Source organism: Mobula hypostoma, chromosome 2 (genome assembly GCF_963921235.1).
Source record: "Mobula hypostoma chromosome 2, sMobHyp1.1, whole genome shotgun sequence".
Taxonomy (NCBI): domain Eukaryota; kingdom Metazoa; phylum Chordata; class Chondrichthyes; order Myliobatiformes; family Myliobatidae; genus Mobula; species Mobula hypostoma.
Window position 1 is genome coordinate 204,291,081 of NC_086098.1, and position 15,812 is coordinate 204,306,892.

At 44.2% G+C, this 15,812-nt stretch overlaps 1 protein-coding gene across 2 annotated transcripts in view; it reads left to right on the plus strand.

Moving 5' to 3' along the window:
• The first annotated feature begins 2,552 nt into the window (after positions 1 to 2,552).
• Positions 2,553 to 15,812, plus strand: part of helz2a (helicase with zinc finger 2a) — a 133,672-nt gene continuing 120,412 nt past the window's right edge. For both annotated transcript variants that reach the window (XM_063041441.1, XM_063041440.1), the window contains exons 1-2: positions 2,553 to 2,719; positions 3,210 to 3,280. The gene's annotated coding sequence lies outside the window, so the exon portion shown is untranslated. The remainder of the gene's footprint in view (positions 2,720 to 3,209; positions 3,281 to 15,812) is intronic.

Below are 15,812 nucleotides of genomic sequence, written 5' to 3' on the forward strand. Positions count from 1 at the left end.
GGTTTCCTTTTTGAACTTACAAATAGGTTCACACCATTCCTCATCATCTCCAATCCAACCTGGTTCTTGAATACAGTCCCAAGTTACTCTCATCTTGTCCCACCTTATTATTCAGTCTAGTATCTCATGTTCATTTTAATTTGCATTAATCTATGTTTCAAGTGGGAAAATGAGGTTTCAATACTTCATCCCACCCCACCCCTTTTGAGTGTCATCTTTGTTTAATTTGTTTGTTGTCATTCCTATTCACCAATTGTCAGGGAGAAATAATTCTGATTACAAAACTGATCCTTGTAACAATGCTTTGATGGAACTAGTTCTGGATTTGTCTATAGTTTTGAACAATTAATTAATGCTCAGCAATGATTTGGCTATTAACTTTTCCAAAGGCTTTTAGGATGACCTCGTGAGTTGGCTTTCGAGTGGAGGCTGTTATGGTCATATGAAAATTTCAGAGTCTTGTCAATAGTCAAAACTGCAGTCTCTCCTGTCTCTTCATCAATTTTAGGATAGATGAGCTACATCACTGTCTTTACAGTACTGTTTCCCTGGGTTAGGGAATGGGTAAATTAGCAGCATGTTGAGGTGGATAATTATTGAATTCCAGTTTCTCAGTTCTGGTGGCAATCTATCTATTCTGTCACCTTGAGGGGAAAAAATGTAACCTCCTTCCTGATGTCTAAACCTCTGGCCTGTGAAGCAACAGATGAAGGAGCATTCCGGTTTGTATTGAATACCTTGAGTCTGCTTGCAGGTGCAAAAAGAAGACCAGTTAACTCAGAGGGGGAGCCTGCAGGTCCCATACTCTCCATTGACACACCTGATGCTATTGCCTCCTCTACCCACGGCAGTGTCTGTTGATTCTGCAGTGATCTCATTAGTCATCTCAGAAACTATATAACTAGAATGGAAGCAAGCATTTTAATTTACCAGAAATGTATGGGCCTCGGTCAGGGCCGACCATGATAGACCTTGCATCCTATCCATCTACAGTGTATATATGTAAGTCTGGCCAGTACGATGTGGAGAGCAATCTCCCCCTCTCCATGCACCTGATAAACCCAAAGAAACGGCAGAGACCAATACAGTTTGGCACCAGCGGCATTACAAGAGTTGCCAGTCAGTGTTGAACTCAATGTAGGACTGCCTTATGGACTCCAGCTCTCGATTTTAACTGTGGGGTTTACTCCCAAAGCCTTCCCCATGAGGGCAAGGCAGTGGAGGTTTGAGATCAGAGTTTTCCTTATAGATGAGCTGCCAACTACAGCCGAAGAGCTTTATCCGCCCAAAGCCACTGTTTTTAAGGCACCAGTAAACTGCCTTTGCCCCTTCTGTAAGTAGAAACAGTTCTGCCAGGCTTAGTAGCTAAATCACACGTGAAGACCAGGAACTGGACTTGGCTGTCAGTGGCTATTTTAGGCACATGGGGAGTATTTAATAGGTAGTTGGAGCTTGTCCCCATTACCACCCCTTAACAACATTAAGAAACACAATATTTTCACCCAGCTTCTCCAGAAATGTATTTAATTTATAAGATATATAGCACAATATGTGTACTACATGCTTATTGTGTGTGGTGTCTATTCCCAAGAGAATTGAGCTAGTTGCAATGTTGACATTGTATCAATTTTTAATTCCCAAAGATTCTATCAGTGATACGTGTGAGATTTTATTACAGATGCCCAGACTGTGTGTCCAGTGGCACAAGAGTCTTAATTGACCTTTTCCCACAGGCCCTCTGTGTCAGCTTTATGGAGCTCCCGTAAACGCCTCACCAGGTAACCCTTACACTTCAGACTGTGCCATGCTACAGTATTTTGTTGTGAACTAGCAAAATGAAGACTAGACCAAAATTTGCCTTTCATCATATGAATTATCTTTCAGCAGCAGTGTATACTTGTTACAGTGTGCTTTGCTGAGAAAATCCTGTGATACAGCTGCTTGGGATGAACCTTGTTAAGTACCACAGTATCCTTTTCCAGACCTTAGCAAATGCACGACACTTACAAGACCCCAGCCGCCAGCGCCAGGTCACCAGCCGCGCAGGTTTAGTTGCTTGTTTTTAGCAGGTTTTGTTGGTGAAAGCAAGTCATTCTTTACCTCTGCCTGAGAAGACTTATTTACTGTCACCAGCATCGCAACGGCTGACGTCCTTATTAATAGGTTGATTGGCGCAACTCCCTCTACAAATGTGTGACGTTTGATTGAATATTATATCACCTGCAGGGATACAGTTTAAGTGAGGAGAAGGGACTGAGCATGACCTGGCAAGTAAAAACAGACTATTCTGTCTATCGATTTCTTTACATACAAAATGGCGTTATTCATCGCCGGATCTAAAATCAGACAATCGATTTTGCGGTTATCTTAATTACGATTCAGCTTTGCTCCCAATCACAACCAAAGTGTAACAACAGTTACTATAGAATTTGTAAATTTTATTGGGGGTATCGGCGTGACTCAGGATCACGCACGCCCTTGTTTTCCTTATTTACAATGAGGTAACTTCCGAGCAATGAAGCGAGAGCTGGACTCAGAATCGAAACTTAAAAGCCGGGCAAAACCATTTAGTCTGTCAATAGTTCACTACCAGGCAGCTCTGTCGCGGAACGGACGGTCTGTTTAACGTGGCAGATCTGTCAGCAGAAAATGTATTATTTTATTCTGAGGAGGAGGCTTCAGCTTCTGATCCTTCCAGAAGTTTAAAGACACAGCCGAGGTAAGGGGATAGAACGGAACAACTTGAGTTTGTTTGAGATTGACAAACAGGAAGTTGTTTCAATATTAGGTTTTATGCATCACATTAAAGGAAACGTTACATATTTAATTCAAAATATTTAATATATTTACAAACATGTTAACATACTTTTTGATAATGCAGGCGTGTTGGCAATATACATAAATTATTCTCTTCCGCGCTGTGTTAAAAGAGCTGATGGGTGATATAAATTTGTATTCCTAAAGATTATAAATTGCATGAATCCAATTGTTCATGCTTCTGTTGTGAAACCTGAGCTAATGGAAACTCGAACAAAAACGATTCCTTTTTATATAAAAAAATGATTATTGCGAGCCGCAAAAGCTGTCCAGCGTTCTAAACGCCATTAGGGTTTTACTTTAATCTGTGTATCTGAAACCACTGTCATTTAAATTTGATGATGTTGGCACAAAGTAGGAAAACTTCCGTAAACCATTCTTTATATTTTTAGGATGGATAACTGATGACGTCAGATGAAGATTCTCCACACCAAAATCAATGCTACCCAGAATAACATTGCCAGTAAGTGAAAATAGAACCTCGATTATCAGGTAGTTTTTACGCAGGTGGAAATAGCATTCAGATTCTCTTGTCTTTGTACACGTCAACTTAAAGCTGCTCCCTGTTTCGATGTAGCAAAAGCCCATGGGCGCTCAAGCTGTTTTGTTTTTCCTTGGAACTCCTTTCAGAATGCCTAATATGCAAAACATGAGAAAAGGAGCAGGGCATTCAGCCCTTTATTATTGGATCTTGGGTAATCTGACAACAAATTTTGCTTCACATCCCGACATACTTTTACCAACCAAGATCCCTAAGTCTCAATCTTAAAAGTTGCAAATACGCTTGTATCCATAGATTTAAGGGAGGAAAGTGTTCCATATTTACACTACCTTTTATGTACAGGGGAGCTTAATTAATTACACTCTTGATGGAACATACTTATGTTCTGATTTCCATCAGAAATACTTTTGCAGCATCCTTAAATGAAGTATTAGATAATGCTGATTGCTAGCCAGCAGACCTGTATAGGGCCGCAGAGCAGTTGCACCTACATACACCACGTGTGCCCCTACACACCCTAGGTGTACCTCAGTATCATAAACTCCATCTCCATCAGTGACGCTCAGGATAGTCTTGACTACCAAGATCCTGGATAGGTACATGGAGCTTAGAAAAATAGAGGGCTATAGGTAACCATCGGCAATTTCTAAGGTAAGGACATGTTTGGCACAGCTTTGTGGGCCGAAGGGCCTGTATTGTACTGTAGATTTTTTATGTTTCTAAGAACAGGTTGTTGGGGCCGGCTGGTGGCGCAATGACATCAGTGCCGGACCCCGGAACGGAGGTTCCCAGGTTCGAATCCAGTCGGGTATGCTTTCCATCCGATACACATCAAAGTTGCTGGTGAACGCAGTGGGCCAGGCAGCATCTCTAGGAAGAGGTACAGTCGACGTTTCAGGCTGAGACCCTTCGTCAGGACTAACTGAAGGAAGAGCTAGTAAGAGATTTGAAAGTGGGAGGGGGAGGGGGAGATCCAAAATGATAGGAGAAGACAGGAGGGGGAGGGATGGAGCCAAGAGCTGGACAGTTGATTGGCAAAAGGGATATGAGAGGATCATGGGACAGGAGGCCCAGGGAGAAGGAAAAGAGGGAGGGGGGGAAAACCCAGAGGATGGGCAAGGGGTATAGTCAGAGGGACAGAAGGAGAAAAAGGAGAGTGAGAGAAAGAATGTGTGTATATAAATAAATAACGGATGGGGTATGAAGGGGAGGTGGGGCATTAGCGGAAGTTAGAGAAGTCAATGTTCATGCCATCCGGTTGGAGGCTACCCAGACGGCATTTAAGGTGTTGTTCTTCCAACCTGAGTGTGGCTTCATCTTTACAGTAGAGGAGGCTGTGGATAGACATGTCAGAACGGGAATGGGATGTGGAATTAAAATGTGTGGCCACTGGGAGATCCTGCTTTCTCTGGCGGACAGAGCGTAGGTGTTCAGCAAAATGGTCTCCCAGTCTGCGTCGGGTCTCGCCAATATATAGAAGGCCACATCGGGAGCACCGGACGCAGTATATCACCCCAGCCGACTCACAGGTGAAGTGTCGCCTCACCTTGAAGTACTATTTGGGGCCCTGAATGGTGGTAAGGGAGGAAGTGTAAGGGCATGTGCAGCATTTGTTCCGCTTACAAGGATAAGTGCCAGGAGGGAGATCAGTGGGGAGGGATGGGGGGGACGAATGGACAAGGGAGTCACGTAGGGAGCGATCCCTGCGGAAGGTAGAGAGAGGGGGGGAGGGAAAGATGTGTTTAGTGGTGGGATCCCGTGGGAGGGGGCAGAAGTTATGGAGAATAATATGTTGGACCCGGAGGCTGGTGGGGTGGTAGGTGAGGACCAGGGGAACCCTATTCCTAGTGGGGTGGCGGGAGGAGGGAGTGAGAGCTGATGTGCGTGAAATGGGGGAGATGCGTTTGAGAGCAGAGTTGATGGTGGAGGAAGGGAAACCCCTTTCTTTAACAAAGGAGGACATCTCCCTCGTCCTGGAATGAAAAGCCTCATCCTGAGAGCAGATGCGGCAGAGACGGAGGAATTGCGAGAAGGGGATGGCATTCTTGCAAGAGACAGGGTGAGAAGAGGAATAGTCCAGATAGCTGTGAGAGTCAGTAGGCTTATAGTAGACATCAGTAGATAAACTGTCTCCAGAGATAGAGACAGAAAGATCTATAAAGGGGAGGGAGGTGTCGGAAATAGACCAGGTAAACTTGAGGGCAGGGTGAAAGTTGAAGGCAAAGTTAATGAAGTCAAGGAGCTTAGCACGCGTGCAGGAAGCAGCACCAATGCAGTCATCGATGCAGTGAAGGAAAAGTGGGGGACGGATACCAGAATAGGTTTGGAACATAGATTGTTCCACAAAGTCAAAAGGCAGGCATAGCTAGGACCCATACAGGTGCCTATAGCTACACCTTTAGTTTGGAGGAAGTGGGAGGAGCCAAAGGAGAAATTATTAAGAGTAAGGACTAATTCCGCTAGACGGAGCAGGGTGGTGGTAGAGGAGAACTGATTAGGTCTGGAATCCAAAAAGAAGCGGAGAGCTTTGAGACCTTCCTGATGGGGGATGGAAGTCTATGGGGACTGGACATCCATGGTGAAAATAAAGCGGTGGAGGCCAAGGAACTTAAAATCATCGAAAAGTTTAAAAGCGTGAGAAGTGTCATGAACATAGGTAGGAAGGGATTGAACAAGGGGGGATAAAACCGTGTCGAGGTATGCAGAAACGAATTCGGTGGGGCAGGAGCAAGCTGAGACAATAGGTCTGCCAGGACAGGCAGGTTTGTGGATCTTGGGTAGGAGGTGGAAATGGGAAGTGCGAGGTGTGGGAACTATAAGGTTGGTAGCAGTGGATGGGAGATCCCCTGAGCGGATAAAGTCGGTGATGGTGTGGGAGACAATGGACTGGTGCTCCTTAATGGGTCATTTCCACTAAGGAGCACCAGTTCCCTGGCCCCCACCGCTATATACTTCCATCCCCCATCAGGAAGGTCTCAAAGCTCTCCGCTTCTTTTTGGATTCCAGACCTAATCAGTTCCCCTCTACCACCACTCTGCTCCGTCTAGCGGAATTAGTCCTTACTCTTAATAATTTCTCCTTTGGCTCCTCGCACTTCCTCCAAACTAAAGGTGTAGCTATGGGCACCCGTATTGTCCTAGCTATGCCTGCCTTTTTGTTGGCTTTGTGGAACAATCTATGTTCCAAACCTATTCTGGTATCTGTCCCCCACTTTTCCTTCGCTACATCGACGACTGCATTGGCACTGCTTCCTGCACGCATGCTGAGCTCGTTGACTTTATTAACTTTGCCTCCATCTTTCATCCTGCCCTCAAGTTTACCTGGTCCATTTCCGACACCTCCCTCCCCTTTATAGATCTTTCTGTCTCTATCTCTGGAGACAGCTTATCTACTGATGTCTACTAGAAGCCTACTGACTCTCACAGCTATCTGGACTATTCCTTTTCTCACCCTGTCTCTTGCAAAAATGCTATCCCCTTCTCGCAATTCCTCCGTCTCCGCCGCATCTGCTCTCAGGATGAGGTTTTTCATTCCAGGATGAGGGAGATGTCCTCCTTTTTTAAAGAAAGGGGTTTCCCTTCCTCCACCATCAACTCTGCTCTCAAACGCATCTCCCCCATTTCACGCACATCTGCTCTCACTCCACCCTCCCGCCACCCCACTAGGAATAGGGTTCCCCTGGTTCTCACCTACCACCCCACCAGCCTCCAGGTCCAACGTATTATTCTCCGTAACTTCCGCCCCCTCCCATGGGATCCCGCCACTAAGCACATCTTTCCCTCCCCCACCCCGCCTTCCGCAGGGATCGCTCCCTACGCGACTCTCTTGTCCATTTGTCCCCCCCAGCCCTCTCCACTGATCTCCCTCCTGGCACTTATCCGTGTAAGCGGAACAAGTGCTACACATGCCCTTACACTTCCTCCCTCACCACCATTCAGGGCCCCAGACAGTTCTTCCAGGTGAGGCAACACTTCACCTGTGAGTCGGCTGGGGTGATATACTGCGTCAGGTGCTCCCGATGTGGCCTTCTATATATTGGCGAGACCCGACGCAGACTGGGAGACCGTTTTGCTGAACACCTACGCTCTGTCTGCCAGAGAAAGCAGGATCTCCCAGTGGTCACACATTTTAATTCCACATCCCATTCCCGTTCTGACATGTCTATCCACGGCCTCCTCTACTGTAAAGATGAAGCCACACTCAGGTTGGAGGAACAACACCTTATATTCTGTCTGGGTAGCCTCCAACCTAATGGCATGAACATTGACTTCTCTAACTTCCTCTAATGCCCCACCTCCCCCTCGTACCCCATCCGTTATTTATTTATATACACACATTCTTTCTCTCACTCTCCTTTTTCTCCTTCTGTCCCTTTGTCTATACTCCTTGCCCATCCTCTGGGTCTTTTCCCCCCTCAACCTTTTCCTTCTCCCTGGGCCTCCTGTCCCATGATCCTCTGCTATCCCTTTTGCCAATCACCTGTCCAGCTCTTGGCTCCATCCCTCCCCCTCCTGTCTTCTCCGATCATTTTGGATCTCCCCCTCCCCCTCCCACTTTCAAATCTCTTACTAGCTCTTCCTTCAGTTAGTCCTGACGAAGGGTCTCAGCCTGAAACGTCGACTGTACCTTTTCCTAGAGATGCTGCCTGGCCTGCTGCGTTCACCAGCAACTTTGATCTGTGTTCCTTGGATTTCCAGCATCTGCAGAATTTCTCGTGTTTACGCTTCCCATCCGTGCCGGGTTGAGTGTCGAGATCACAACTCGACGTTGTAAAATAAAAAGGGAAAAATACTGCGAAAATGTCTGTGAGGAGTGGCGTGTCACACAGTCTCTCTCGCTCCGCGCCTTGTAAAGACATGAAAAAGACATAATTGCGCATAGGCACGGACGCACACACCAAAAAAAAAAGGTGTTGTTGTCTACTGGAGAGACAGTTGACTGCTCAGAAGGACGACAACTGGGGCAGAAACAGCTAGCATCCCAACCTGCACCTTACAAGAGAAAGAAACCCTACAAGGTATGGACAGACCAATGGAGACGTAACCCTAGGGGAGCCCAAGAGGATGGACATGAGAATGTCAACCCTTGTGAATGGATCATCGATTACAAGTGAGAGATGCATTTGTGGCAAGGTCTGCAAGAACCTGTGTGGCCTAAAAATACATCAGGTCAAGATGAAATGCCTGGAGCAGGAGAGAGTAACGCAGTACTCAGGATTCACCCCTGCTGAAGCCCAGCCACAGTGCCAAGTACCTCCAAGCACCAGAAACTCCTACTCTAGGCCGAGTAGCAGATCACCACCAGGTTCAATGGCCTCCAGCAAGACATCAGAGGACATGGATGCAGTTTGAGAAGGACATGGTCCATATCATTGAGGCAATAGCCAAGGGAGATGTCAATAGATGATGTCCCATGATCCTGTCATATCCCTTTTGCCAATCAATTGTCCAGCTCTTGGCTCCATCCCTCCCCCTCCTGTCTTCTCCTATCATTTTGGATCTCCCCCTCCCCCCTCCCACTTTCAAATCTCTTACTAGCTCTTCTATCAGTTAGTCCTGATGAAGGGTCTCGGCCCGAAACGTGGACTGTACCTCTTCCTAGAGATGCTGCCTGGCCTGCTGCGTTCACCAGCAACTTTGATGTGTGTTGCTTAAATTTCCAGCATCTGCAGAATTCCTCATGTTTGCATGCTCATCTTTCTGTCTGTTAATATGGCCTTCATTTTTTGGAAAGCTTCTTTCGCCATTGCTATTCTATATTTGATATCGATGTTGCACCTGCCGTTACTTGTTATTAGGCTGCCAAGATATCTGAATTTGTTGCTTGATGTTTGTATTTGCGATCTTGATCACACATTGTGGGATGTTTGTCTTTCTGGAGATAACCATGCTTTCTGTCTTCTTGGTGTTGATTGAGAGGCCTCTGTGATTACTTTCTGCTGCCCCTATATGTTTCAGAGTCAACTATTAGTACGATGTCATCAGCATATCTGATGTTATTTATATTATGGCCTCCAATTGTGAATCCTTTGATGTCTTTGATACTACTCAAGATATTTTCACTGTACAGTTTGAATAAGTGTGGCGAAAAGACGCAACCTTGCCTGACTCCTCTCATGATATTCACATACTCACTCATTTCTCCTTCTATTCTGATGGATGTTGTCTGGTCCCAGTAAAAGTTTCTTAAGAAACGTATATCTTTCCCATCTATATCAAGATCTTGAGGCATTTCCAGAAGATCTTGCTGTCTGACAGTGTCAAAAGCTTTTGTGTAGTCGATGAAACATAGTTAGATGTCTTTTTGTTCCTGGATGGCTCATTCACAGATCATCCGTAGCATGAAAATTGCATTTCTGGTTCCAGTGTTTTCCACAAAGCCGCATTGTTCTTTACTGATTTCTGGTTTTATACAGCGTCTTGCTCTCATCACGATTACTCTGAGAATAATTTTTGCCACGTGGCTCATCAGGCTTATTGTACGATGTAACTCACATTCTGTTGCTCCCTCTTTCTTTGCAAGTGTGATGATACTGATTTACTTAAATCAGCAGGTATCTCCCCATGATCATAGATTTCATTTGCTATTTCTGTTATTTTCTCTATTCCAAAATCTTTTAAGGCCAGTATCATTTCAACAGCGATGTTGTCTGGACCAGTTGCTCTGTTATGTTTTGTCTTATTTACAGCTGCTCAAATTTCTGATTTTAGAATGCTAGGTCCATCAAGGTTCTTCTTTATGTTCGGTTTTTCTCTTCTTTGGTCTTCAAAAAGTTCTTTTGTATATTCTGTCCATCAGTTTAGGATTTCCTCTTTGTTCATAATTAAGCTGCCGTCTTTTGTCTTGATGCATCCACTTGCTGAGCAAGGTAATTTTCCCGTTAGTTCTTTAATCTTATTGTGCATCAACTTTGTTCCAGGGTTATGGGTTTGTAGCATTTCTGTCTCTGAGCATTTCTCATTTAGCCATCTGTCTTTAGCTTCTCTGCATTTTCTTTTTATTGTCTTATCAAGTTGTTTGTATTCTTTGCTGTCTCTTGGTTTGATGGTCTGTTTTTGTTGCATCAATTTTATTATATATTCAGTTATCCATTTCTTCTTACTTTTCCCTTTTCATGGGATGGTTTCTTTTGCTGCTACAACCATGGATTCCTTCAATATGTCCCAGGAAGATTTGCTTCCTTCATCCTGCAGCAATTGAAAATGGTTTTTCACCTTGATTGTGTATTCTGTTTTCAGATGAGGGTTGTTTTGTAGTTGTTGATAATCCAGTTGTCCTGATCTTTTTGGTTTCTTTAATTTTCTCATCTTTATTTTCATTTTGCAAATGACTGGTATATGGTCGCTTCCACAGTCTGCTCCAGGGTAGCTTTTAGATTGAGTTATTGAGTTTTTGAATCTGTTATTGACGAACTATAGAGCAGGTAAAATATACCAACTGCATCAAGAGCTTGGATCCTTGACTAAACAGTCTAGGGAAGCGAATGAAGAAGAGAAACCATCACTTGTTGAGCTCCGTGATGTCCTCAAAAGTAAGCTTACGACACTGTGCAGGGCAAAATGGGATAGAGGATGGGGAAGAAAGAGAACCAGGAAATGAGTTGCCTTTATTGTGAACCCCAATGGATCCACCAAGCAGCTGCTTGGACAGAAGCATAACGAACACCTCTCCAAACAAGAGATGAATCTAGACTTTCAGAACTCCCTCAGTGACTCAGAGAGGGATTGGGAGCTAGGGTACCATAGTTCCCTAGTAAATCCTCCTCCTCCTGCAGTTGAATTCAATAGCAAGGAGTCCAGCTGCAAGGAGATCCAGGAAGTATTCTGAACAGAAAGAGCTAGTTCTGCTCCTGGTTCCAGTGGAGTACCCTACAAGGTGTACAAGCACTGCCATAAGCTTCTGCAATTACTTTGGAAACTCCTTAGGATTACCTGGTGTAGGAAGAAGGTCATGGATCAGTGGAGGTGTGCAGAGGGAATCTAGATCCACAAAGAGGAGAACTTCAAGGACATTGAGCAGTTTAGATCCATCTCACTGCAGAGTGTCATTTCCCGTCACCTGACTGAGTTTCTCCTCAAAAATGGCTACAGAAAGAAGGGATTTCCAGATTGCCAGGGTGCCTGGAACACACCAAATGGGCGTAACTTCCCAGCTGATCAGGGAAGCGCACGAAGGAAAGGGAGACCTAGTCGAGCGCTGGCTAGACCTTGCCAATGTGTATGGGTCAGTACCACATAAGCTGGTTGAGATTGTGCTGAACCAACGTCATGTTCCGAGGAAGATAAAGGACCTCATCCTGGACTATTACGTGAACTTTAGATAGAGAGTCTCTTCAGGAATGACCACATCAGGCTCGAGAAGGATATAATAACCGGATGTACAATCTCAGCGATCCTCTTCTCCCTGACCATGAACCTGGTGGTTAAGGCAGCCAAAGTGGAGAGTAGAGGCCCTCTAATGAAGACAGGTGTGTGGCAGGCCCCAATCAGGGCCTTGATGGATGACTTCATGGTGAAAATTACATCAGTTCCAGACAGTAGATGGATCCTCCACAGGCTAAAAAGTATTATTACATGGACAAGGGTTAGTTTTAAGCTACAGAAATCCAGGTCTCTGGTGTTGAAGAGAGGCACACTCACAGACAAGTTCTGTTTCTCCTTAGATGGTATTTTATCCCATCTTCCTCTGAGAAACCAGACAAGAGCCTGGGGAAGGTATTTGACTGCAGCCTAAGAGATTTGGCTTCCATCCAGAAGATTACCAAAGAGCTAGAGGTCTGGTTCACCAGTGTGGACAAAGTCAGACCTACCTGGCAAGTTCAAGGCCTGGATCTACCAGCATGGCATCCTCTGTCCAATACTGGTACAAGGGGTACACATGTCAACAGCTGAGGTTCTTGAAAAAAAGATTAATGACTACTATTGAAGAAGGCTGCTCTCCCACCCCCCACCCCTCTATGTAGCCTGAGCAGCATTGTTCTGTATAGCAAGAGAAATAAACTGGAGCTTCCCTTAAGTAGCCTGAAAGAAGAGTTAATGGTTTCCGATGCAAGAGAATTGCCGCTGTATGGAGATTCTAGTGACCCCAGAGTCTTGACAGCAGGCATTGAGGTCCAGACAGGCAGGAAGTGAAGGCCCAGGATACAGTGGAGATGGCTGAGTCATGTCTGAGGCACAGGGATCTGGTAGGGACAGTGGCGTTTGCTCAGGCAGGGCTGGGCAGATTCTTTTCAACCCACGTTAACAGGGTCCCGGGCAGGGACAGACCAAAACTGGTCCAGTAAGGGGTGCGAGCAGCTTTCAAGGAAGTGTGTACCACCAGGATGGTAGGAATGGGGCAGCAGGGACCATTGACAAGGACGGAGGGTGGGCTGAAGCGGAACTTCATCATCCAGCTGTGTATGACGTTCTTCTGAGTTCAGGAAACCTTTTTGCTTGGGGCAAAAGTAAGGCACTACCATATTCTCTCTGCCCTTGCAGAGGGACCCTGGAACACATCCTCAGCAGCTGCCCAAAAGCCGTGGGAAGAGGCCGCTACCACTGGTGCCATGGCCAGATACTGAAGGCAGTGGCAGAAAGTATCTCCTCAGCCATTAACAACTATAAAAAAAGTCCACGAACCCAGAAAGCCCATAGCCTTTGTCAAAGCTGGAGACCAACCACATCCTTAGCCCAGGTTACCAGCAGGCTTGCTCGCCATAGCGTCTGACTAACAACTGAAAGTTGATCCTGGTAAGCAATTAAAGTTCCTTGACAACTTTGCATCATCATCAGTGAAGCCCGACGTGGTTATTCTGTCAGAAACCTCAAAGTAGATGGCCATGGTAGAACTGACAGTGCCTTAGGCAAACCAGATTGAGGAGGTATTCAAGCGTAAGAAGGCCAAATACCAGGATCTGGTAGAGCAATGTCAGAGAGGGATGAAGGGCACGTTGTGAGCTTATAAAGGTGGGGTGCAGAGGTTTTGCTGGCTGCTCGCTCTGCAGAATATACTCTGTCCTTGGCATTATGGGAGCTACAAAAAGAAGAGCCATCAGGACCATCACAGAGGCTGCTGAGTGTGCCTTCAGATGGCTATGAATCATGAGGTGTGACCTGTGGACTAATTTGCTGGGACGCAAGCTGGGGCCTGGTCAGCCATGGCTGAGTTGCCCGGGAAAGGGGGTCTGATGTTGAAATATCTGAAACATCTGATGACCTCGGGTTACATCACTGATTGATGTGTCCCAGTGCATCCCGGAATGTATCTCAGCATCATGATAATGTAAAACTTACTGGAAATAAAATGCAGGCTCAACTGAACTGCTGCTCAGTGCCCTGCACACACTACTGAGGGACAACCTGAGTAATGGGGCTCAATGTACTTACCAGGCCCCATTTTGGGATTTGGCTCTCAAAATTCAGTGCTATATTTGAACTAGTTTTTGGTGAAGTCTCTATACAAACAATGCATCCATAGTTTTAACCATTCAATATGTGTGTTTATGTCACAATGCATCCTTTTGCTCTCACCTAACCAATTTACTTTTAACTTCATGCCATTTTCTAATTTAAATACAAACTCTTTATTTTATTATCTATCACTGTAGCTGAAGTCTCCAGACATTTCTCTGGAGTGCACCATTTGTCATGTCATCCAATGGGAAAATAACTTCCTCATTCTTTTTGTGTCACTGCTAGCTTCCAGTGATTGCACAATGATGTCTTAAATATTCTTCCAATTCCATGAGCTCATGAAACTGGGGGCAACTTATTGGCCTGGCTAGGAAAGCAATTAAGCAACAGAAATAATTTTGCACGATTGTGCTCTTTTAATATCTTCAAAGGCAGATAATGGACTGGTATTCAAAATGGCTCTTTCTGGTTGGTGGGATCCCACCAGGATTAATATAAGATGTACTTGTGCAGCATATACACTTAAATGAATAAAATGTTTCTTATTTTGTGATAATTGTTGATTATGATGAAATACTTTTTTCAAAATACATTCTGACGTTACATATATATGTTTTATCCAGCATATTGGTCTCCTGTTCTAAAATGTGTGCAACTAGAGTAATCATGATATGGATTATCCATTACACAGCTACTCTCAATCTATTTTAGCAACTGTGGCCCATCCAAACGCCTTTCTTGAAGATAAATTTTAATAACATTCGCACAACTAAGAAATGAACAAGTCTGAAGTTGCCCAGTTTCTTCCTGAAACAAAAATAGGACATTTAGTCTTTCACCATTTAGTAAGATCTGCAACCCAGTTCTATAAACTTGAATTTTACTCATGTTCTTCAGTATCATCTGTTACCAGAAAAAATCTGTCAATCTGAGAATTAAGTAATATTTGAATGAACATCCATTACTTGTTGCAGAAGAGAAAGCAAAATCTTTATGAGCTTCTAAGTTTAAATGTTTCCAGGCTGTATATTTAGATGATGATTCCTGTCCTTATCTTGACAAGGGGTGCAAATGTTTTTTCTTCATACATCTTATCAGATTCCGGTGGTATTTTGAAAAACTTCTCATCAATTCATCCCAGACTTTTAAATGATGGGATCTACAACACTAGTTTACATAATCTTTCTTTTAATGTGGACTTCAGATCCTACATATCATTCTGGTTCCCTTTAAGCCAATGTGTCATAGGTGATGGTGTTCAGAATTGTCACTGTTAGTCCAGCTGTGGTCTGACTGGATCTTTGTGTAGTTATCAGGTTACCTTTCTTCTTATGCATTCCTATTGTCTCAGTCATTTTGATTATTTTCTGTATCCACCCAGATTATTTTTATGATCCATGTTTAAGGATTCAAGTCAAAGTCTGCATTAATCTATGTCAAACAATTAACCCCCCTCTCCTCTTTTTCACTAGTTATTTTCTCATTCTTCTCACCTGCTTTAATGGTTTATCTTTGGGGCTAAGTTATTGATATAGATGTATCTCCTAACTCACCTTTCCAATTATAGGAAAACTATTGAATGTCCTGGGTCTCCAATTTGCATTCCAGATCAATCTCTTAAATCCAAAGTTAGAGATCTATGGACTAACCTCTGAATGGCACCAGCTTCAATCCATTATCAATGATTTATTGTTACACCAAGGCCTGATTTTCTTTTATTTATGTAAGTGTTTGACAACAATTGTAAAATTAAGTATTGTAGCCTTGAAGGCCATGCAGACATTGCTAGGGTAGCTGCTCAACATGAGCAGGTTGTGTGGAAATGTGTGAAAAGGAGCTTGTCTCACAGATTAGGTGAGCTTAAATGCCTTTGCCATTTTAATTGATTTGTCATTTACATTGGACTGTTTTAATATCATTTTTTGGGTATCAGCCTTACCTAGATCTCATTGCTCCTTGTTAACATTACATTGAATTCAATAATAGATTATGAGAACACTTGGTCCTTGTTTATTGTCATTTAGAAATGCATGCATGCATTAAGAAATGATACAATGTTCCTCCAGAGTGATATCACAGAAAAACAGGACCAACCAAAG